Below are 9,223 nucleotides of genomic sequence, written 5' to 3'. Positions count from 1 at the left end.
GTATGAAAATCAAAGACTGACAAAGACAGGTGGCACACTAAAACTGAGTAACTCAGAATCGTTTAATAGATGCATTGTTTACAATGATGTGGAAGCAAGTTTAGGACAGTACAGTACCCTGGGTTTAATAATGGTGGAAATCTCCCAGAATCCAAGATTTGTAACAGCTGTATACAGAAGGCCACTTGACCAGTGTTATATAAGCTTGGTAGAGGAAGAAGGCAGCTAGTAGGGAATGAGTTTCAAGGAAGGTTTGGAGAAAGGCCTCAACTTTGTTTTTCTTGCTTTCTGGATCTCCAGATAGTGGCTCTCATTCCAGTAGGAAAGCAATCAGAAGCCAAAGGGAAGGTGTTTTTTGAGAGCACTTTCACGGAATCAGTTTCCCGGGACTGAGAGCAGGATGTTGAAGAGGGCAGACTGGAATTGGAGAGGTAAGTGGAAGATATCCAGCAACATACAACAGAGCATGAGATTAAGGTAAGCTTACATCTGCTGACTTAAAATCTTTCTCTAATGATATTAAATGAAAAAGAATTCATGTCTATGATCTAATACTCAAATTCATCATACATTTTTACATATATCATTTTAGTGCATTAAAATATCTGAAAATATCTACATAAAATTGTTAACATTGGTTATCATTCACCCGGTGAGTAGTTCCTCAAAATGGAGACAAGAGAGGAGAGATTTTATCTGGATTTTAAATTTTGGAATGAGCATTTGTTTATATATCAAACTTATGAAAGTTTAAAATGTTTAGGTCAATAAACTAGCTCTGAAATTCCTTAAGCAATTGATCAACTATAGGAAAGGGGGAGATATTTTTGTTATGATGCATTGTGCTTCTCTTCTAAATGCAACATAAGGAAGTAGGATGAGGAAACCATCATGAAAGGCTACTTCTTTAAGTTATGTGGATTATTTGCCAATTTATCCTTGTTCAACTATATTAAATAACAGTAATTGCTCTTGGTGATAGCCCCATCCCTGTATATTCTTTTCTGTTAATTTTCCTTCATGTGGATTCTCCCATTTAAAACTATGCAGTGATTTTTGTCTGGTGGCAAGCAAGAACAATTTTCTTTAGTTTGCCTGTGGAAAACAAAGACTAAGGTGTAGAAGCATTGATGTCTTTTTCTGGACGTTTGCAGCAAGTTACTGACAGAACATAAAGGAGAACACATTTCTCCATTGTTCCTTCCTGGGGGATTATCTTTTTCACTTGGTAATTAAAGTTGTTTTCCATATACAAAATTAAACATGAATGTCAAATTTAAGACTTTATTACACTGAATCTACTCTTGACCTCTAGAGGTCTGGAAAAGAAAAAAAACTTGTTCTTTTTTTTTTTTTTTTTTTCTATAGGAGAGTCAGAACTAATCTAACCTTTGCTACCAAAATGCATGACAAGCTTTCCCAGATAATCATAGTGAACTCATAGCGTGCTAGCAGATATTTTCAATTTTCCTTAAAAGCACACTGATATTGAGTGAAATACTAGCTCTATTCAATCCAATGTCACACCCCACTTACCCTCCATTTCCATCATTTTTTTCAGGGCTGAGATTTTCTTGGACCTGTGAAACAGGCAATGATAGTGGCTGGCCAATGTGACTGAAGTTTAAGAGGTTGTGCAAGTGAAAAACAGGCACATACATGCCTATAGTAAGCAATGGTGTTTATTCAATTGTGACTACTTATTCTTTTTTTTTTTTTTTTTTTTTTTAAAGGAAGAGTGGACAGTGAGAGAGAGAGACAGAGAGAAAGGTCTTCCTTTTGCCGTTGGTTCACCCTCCAATGGTGCGGCCGGCGCACCGCGCTGATCCGAAGGCAGGAGCCAGGTGCTTCTCCTGGTCTCCCATGGGGTGCAGGGCCCAAGGACTTGGGCCATCCTCCACTGCCCTCCCGGGCCACAGCAGAGAGCTGGCCTGGAAGAGCGGCAACCGGGACAGAATCCGGCGCCCTGACCGGGACTAGAACCCAGTGTGCCGGCGCTGCAAGGTGGAGGATTAGCCTAGTGAGCCGCGGGGCCGGCCGTGACTGTTTATTCTAATATATCTGTGCTCCTTTTCAAATGTTAATTCATTAAGTCATAAATAAGAGTGCATATTAAGTTGTTTCAACCTGTGGGCTTAGTAAACAGGAGTCACCTATTTTTGCTTAGGGGTCTTATAGAACAGATCACTGAGATATTCAGGGCATCTTGAACAGAGAAAATTTGAAAACCTCTGTTCTAAACTATTAAAATTTTGCTCCAAAAAGAAAAATAAAAGTTCCAGGAACAAAACTTCTAAATCCAAATTTTAGATAATATTCCATTGACTTTAAACTTGTTCATCCTCTACTTTAGGTAACCAAGCAATATCCTACTACTTTATCATTATTGCTTTATTTTTTTCTTGAGGGTGGTTGCTTGATGTGATCTTCTCTTTGGTTACTGTGTATCTGGATGGAATGCCTCACAATATATTAACTATAAATAGGGGGGCCGAAGCTGTAACTAAGTGGGTTAACGCCCTGGCCTGCAGCATTGGCATCCCAATATGGGCGCCAGTTCAAGACCTGGCTGCTCCATTTTGGATCCAGCTCTCTGCTACGGCCTGTGAAAGCAGTAAAAGATGGCCTAAGTCCTTGGGCACCTGCACCTGCATGGGAGAACTGGAAGAAGCTCCTGGCTCCTGGCTTCGGATTAGTGCAGCTCCGGCTGTTGCAGACAATTGGGAGTAAACCATCAGATAGAAGAGCTCTCTCTCTGCCTCTCCTCTCTCTGTGTAACTCTGACTTTCAAATAAATAAATTAAAAAACACTATATATAGGAAAAATAATGCTTTGTTCCCTTAATCCTAGAATATATCCCTATCTTGTATTTTGTACTTGTTACCCATTTGGCTGGGGAATTTATTAATATGCATAATCTAACAGAAAGCAAGTGTAAGTAAGCATTATAAAATTATGGAAGGTGATACCATGAACAGCAACAAAGATAAAGGAGAATTCATAGCGTGTAACAATATGTAGCTTTGGATTAGAAATCAATACATAATCTGTAGTACTACCTTATTACATTACATTACATGGACAACCGGTTTAGTCTTCTGAGCCTTAGCTCTGTTTGCATATGGAAACAGAGCAATCCATCAGTAATTCATCAGTGGAGGGTAGACAGCGTGTTTTAAGGTATTTTAGTATGATGATAAAATAAACCCTGATCTTGATTAGTACACAATCTATTAGGTAAGATTAAACATAGAGTTAGACATCCATACAGTTACTTCTTATTTGATAGCCACTTGAGAGAATTCCAGAAAAGAAAGTCAAACTTCTTTGTTCAGCGTATTTGGCCTGGTATTTTGTGACTTGACCATTACTTCTTGGATTTTGTTTCCAACCACAGCAACTTTTCAAAATTTCTACTGAATTATTATTTGGTTTTACTTTTCCATGTCTTTAACAAATTTCTTTCAAATGTATATTAAATGAAGAAATTCTTACATAAATGGCAATAGTGCCTGATAACATGGTTTGGAAATGTAGGAGAATCAATATATGCTATGAAAACTTATAAAAACAAGAATATTTGGGGAAAAGACTTAATGGCAAAAACTGGTGTCTGTATTAAACTACAGAAGATTGGTGAAAGTTACAGTAGAATGGATTATGTGTGGATATTGTAATTAAAGGAGAAAAACCTATGAGAAGAATTCAGGGATTGTTAATATTTTCCCATAATGACTATGTCTTTTATAATCTAGTTTATTACATTATTCATTTAAAATCTGTGGGAATTCTTTAGACATAAATGATTTGGTCTTCAGCTCACAGAATTTTTTTCTTCTGGGAGTTACCCCTACAGTAGCAAGACTTCTCTATAGTACTCTTCAAATCATCATCCTCTTGTCACAGCTGATTGGTGATATTGCTACTCACTCAGTTTAGTAAGAACAGTAACAGTTGACCTGGATACCTTAAAATTGCCTTACTCTGCTTACTCTCAAATCGAGAAGTAGCCACAACAGATCAGTAAGGGAAGGGTGATATTGGAGATATTTTATTTATCTAAATGTCTTACTGTGTGGTATCAATTGGGATTTACCATCCGTGGAAGATGATGGATCCTGTCAAGAGAAGATTTGAAAGAAAGATTTTTCTCTCGAGGTTCTTTTTCTCTTCCATTCAAGTATATAGCTGGTAATAGCTCAGCTTGTATTAGCTTTAAGTGTTTATACTTTGACTTGAGGTATCCTTTACTTATTACATCTAGTTTTAGCTCTAACACATAAAGAACATGGAAGTTCTTTCCCCTATATTTAAAATAACAATTAGCAAAAGCAATTTAAAATCAATTGTCTCAATCTGGAGAACCAAATAGGTTTAGAGTGATAGTCAACATTTCCTGTCCTAGAAAAGTCATTATAATAAACTGATAATGACAATTGCTGGTGGCTGAGAGCAGACTACAAAGAGACGTACAGTTTAGTGTTCCCCACATTTGTAGGTATTACAATCATGAAGCCCACTAGGTTCTCAAAGTGAAGATCTCAGAAAGATCCCATCTTATCTCTGGTGTGGGAAGAGTATTAATTTATGAAAATGTCCAGAGAATTGTGTATAACAAAAATCGACATTCAAGAGGCAAAGATTTTATCAGATCCCATGCTAGACATGGAAGCCATTCTTCCCATTATAGCACACTATAGCTTTCTTGCCTTTTCAAATAGTCAGTGGGAGCAGGCAGCTAAATGCCTGCCAACAGACTGATTTGATCATAAGTCTCTAGAATGCTCCTACTGTCACCTTCTACACATGTTGCCTCCATATCACTAAGGCTCTGGTGTACCAGTAGTGCATGGAAGCTGAAAGAACATCATAGAGTCATTCTCTGAGGCAAAATTCTCAGGGAAGACCGAAGTCAATAACAGATAAAAATAAAATGTCAGAAAAATATGAAACTGTTGGCACCTTTAAGTACATAGAACAGTAAATATAGTCCAATTCTTAGCCAGATTAGCATAAAATCTCACGCTGGAGGTTTATTACTTCAGTTATTACTCAATAAGAAATTTATGAATTACAATAGCAAAAAGCTACAAGATATTGTATAGTGAAGAAAACAATAAATAAAACAATACAAAAATAATGGTACAAAGAAATAAATTCAGTATCAGAACTAAACTTGAAATCGGTGTAAATTTTCAGATAATCAGCATGGGATTTAATAATTAGTATTGTATGAGCTATAACTTAAAAATGGACAACATGTAGAAAATATAAGCATGCATATTCAAATTGTGAGAAAATAAAGATAATGAGAAATAAAATTGGAACATAAAGAATATCTTTGATGGGCTTATCAGTAGTATGGCTACAATAGATGCAAGAATCAGTGTCCTGAAGATGGTTCAAAGGATGGTCACCAAAGATCAATGGCAGATTTTAAAAAGGTGTAATGTGCACAGAATTAGAACAGTAGGGGAGAAGATATGGTCAAATAGCAAAAATGTTTGAAGTAATTGTCGCTCCCCCTCTTTGTGGAGGAACAACACAGGACCCTGCATTGTTCTTTCATCTGCTTGGCCCTCCCCGGGTTTGCTGCTGGTTCTTCCCGGGTTGGCTACCGTCCCTTCCACCTCCATGGAAGGGCGGTTCCCCCTGCCACCTTCCCCACTTCCGCGGGGGAGCGGCACACCGCCGGCCGGCTCTCTCGGGGGCTGCACAGGTGTTCCTTCAGATAGATGTTCCCCTTAGATGTTCCTCGTGCATGTTGTCTCTCTCCTCCTTTATAGTCCTCTTCCACCAATCCCAACTCTGCTACCCACACGCCGAGTACGCTGCTCTCCTTCAATCAGGAGCAGCTCCTGCAGCTTGTCAAGTTGGTGAGAGGCAGCTGGGTAGAAGCTGTTGCCTCCTCTCCCAGCGCCATATTGTGGGAGAGCAGATGCATAGAATAAGTCTTAATTCCAGTAACTTAGTCTAGTCCGAGTTGCTCCCCACAGTAATTACAGCCATTTTGCAAAGTTAATTATATACACCAAACCAAAGGCACAAGATGCTCAGATTGAGGAGGATAAATACTAAAGAAACACAAACAGCACACAAAAAAGTATACTTTTATATTCAGCAAAACTATCCTTCAACAATGAAGGCAAAATGCATTCATTATTTAACATACACACATGCATCTAAAGGTTATCACCAAGAATTATTTTCAGGAATGTTAAAGGAGTGCTTTACGCAGAAGAAAAATTACTAAGGCAGAAGATGAGATCTATAAAAAATAAAGGACAAGAATCAGAGTAAATTAGGATAAAATATTTTTTTCTATTAATGTAAAACTTAAGTGTTCAAATATCAGTATTGATATTTGTATTGATTAGAGCATGTGCTTGGGTAAAGTGAAACAAACAAACAAAAAAAACCAGGAATGTCATAAAGAGGAACAATTAGGGCTACATGGTACCTACACCGCATATGAAGCATCATTGTGTTATTTAAAGATGGATGTAGACTTTAAAAAGTGAGTATTAGAAACTCTAGGGAAATTGATAAAACATTCTTTAAAAAGAAATATAATCAATGTACTGAGAGAGATAAAATGGAACTATATATAGTGATCATATATAACCAAAAAAAGAAAAAAAGTAGATGGCAATGTTGGGAAGAAGAAACATAGAACAAACACATCAATAGTAAACACATACAGATGTGGTAGGTATTAATTTGATTATTTCAATAATTACACTCAGAAACTCATACCAGTAAAATAATTTGAAGTTGACTATATCTATTAAAGAATTTGAGTCAATAGTTATAACCTTCCAAAGAAGAAATCAGATCCAGAGGATTCCACTGGTAAATTCTGAACAGTTAAGGAAGAATTGATAATTGATAATTCTATATTATCTCATAACTTACAGAAAGAAGCAGCACAGGGAGTACTTCCTAATTCATTTTATTTGGTCAGCACTCTCATATTACAGTTGAAGATGTTAAAAAGAAAGAAAAACTTTTGACCAATATCTTTAATGAATGTGGAAACAAAAATGCTTGACACAATAAAGCAAATTGAATCCAATAATATAGAAAAGAACTATACATGCAAAGCATGTGTGACTGATTCCAGATATGCAAGACTGATTTAATATTCAAAATTGATTAATATAATTCATCATGTCAGCAGGATAAAAACCAAGCAATTACTATATAAATTGATGAGAAAAAAGCATTTGAAAGATTCAAAAGACATTAATGATTGGAAAAAAAGAAAACAAAAAGCAACTTCTTAGAAAACTACAAAAGGAGAGTTCCTTTCTTAATAAACAACACCTGCAGCTCACCTCATACTTACTGATTAAAAGCTGGGCACTTTCACCTAAGATCTGAAACAACTAAGGCTGTTCTCTTTCTTTACCTCTAGTTACTACTTAAAGTGCTAAGTACTACAATAAGAAAAGTGATGCACATTGTAAGGGAAGATACAAAGTTTTAGAACTATATTTAATTTTTTTAATTGACAAAACATTTTTGGATATTTACAGGAGACCATGTATTGTTTTGATACATGAAAATATCATGTAATGTTCAACTTAGTGTAAATGTATCTGCTCATACATTTACTATTTCACCGTGGTGAAAACATTCAAATATATTTTTTCTAGTTTTTTTTGCAAAACATAGTCACAATTGCAACATGATGAAGCGGTTTGAAAAAACAATGTTAAAGTTTATTGAAAGATAGGGAGGACAGTCTTTCTGAGTATTCTGAGGAAAATGTATGCTTGGATCTGAATACAGATTTATACCTGTTATGTTCAGAAACACTGATTATACATCAAAGGTGTATATCGGTGTACATCTGATAATTTGTTTTTTTACATAGCACATCTTGTTACAGTAGATAGAAAAATACATAGATTGAAAAGTCACCATCCTAAAGCTATTTATGTTTGGAAAAAGGCAAATATCTTCTATATAGCACCCCAAAATGTGAGGTCTCTCATTCTATGTATTGTATTTGTTGATTGTTGAGCTGGTTTCTTTGGTTTTCGTGTAGACAGTTGTCATGTTACGCTGATGTGGTGGAAACCAGCTGTGTGGCGTCTTCACAAGATGTTTTACAGTCTGGCTGACATTTTTCATATGTCAATCTGAAGTTGCATTCCATGAAACTTGTACTTTTGTCTCTCATTGTTTTCCAGATGGAGCATCCTGCCCTTACATTGTCTACTTCAATACAGAAATATTTTTCAAACTATTTTTATCATTTTAGCTAACATGAACCTGGCTTGCTCCTGTTGTTTTTTCCCCTATACATAGGACAGCACTTAAATAATAGGACAAAAAGCATTATATTGATAATGATAGTGAATCTGTCTTTAATGCATTCATGTATCTAGAAGGACGAAAATATGTAAGATAGCCATTCAACAGAACCTGAATATACATTGGGATTCTTCTGAACTGTTTCTTCTTCTAAAGTCATCCTTGTAATAATCTCTTCTAGAATAAATGACTCTTGTATCTCATTCAAATTGAATGTAATTTTATTCCTCTGGTAAATTGTCTTCTATAATGGTGACCTCAGCTGGTGCCCTAAGTTCTAGTTCCCAGTAAGCATAATTTATCTCCTTGGTATTATCATAGGTTTATCCAATTTTGACAAAATAGCACTTGATATGCATCACCTCGGATGCTTAGATTAGCCATTTCAAATTCAATTATCTCACAATAATGCTCTGATAATTGAACAGTATAATTTTTTATTGCTTTCAAACAAAGGTAGGTACTCCTCATATGACATATAATTTTCTATAGGACTCTTTACCTTTCACATGTACATAGATATCTGATTGAAGATTATGAACTTAAGTTGCTTCCTCAGTTGGTAAATTAAACATAAAAGACATGTTTTCAAAATATTCTTTTAGTAATATGCTCATTTATTTATAATAATATGACATATTGCTTTATTACTGTGAGCTCATGTAGCCATTCTTTCATTCTCATTGTCCTATCAGAGAAAGGAGACAATTGGTGTCTACCAAGTGAGATGAATCTTAAAAGGTGCCAGTGGAAGAGCCTTTAACCATGATAAAGAAAAAGCTTACTAAAATTTGACAATTGAGCTTTGATTTTCCCACTTGTTCTTTTCACTAGGCCTGATGATTGACAATAACAGGCACAGTGGAAATGTGCAAGGTAGGACCAATTTTGTACATTTCC

The sequence above is a fragment of the Oryctolagus cuniculus genome, chromosome 3 (genome assembly GCF_051225735.1).
Source record: "Oryctolagus cuniculus isolate XC-2025 breed Fujian yellow rabbit chromosome 3, ASM5122573v1, whole genome shotgun sequence".
Classification (NCBI taxonomy): domain Eukaryota; kingdom Metazoa; phylum Chordata; class Mammalia; order Lagomorpha; family Leporidae; genus Oryctolagus; species Oryctolagus cuniculus.
This window is presented reverse-complemented; position numbering follows the sequence as displayed.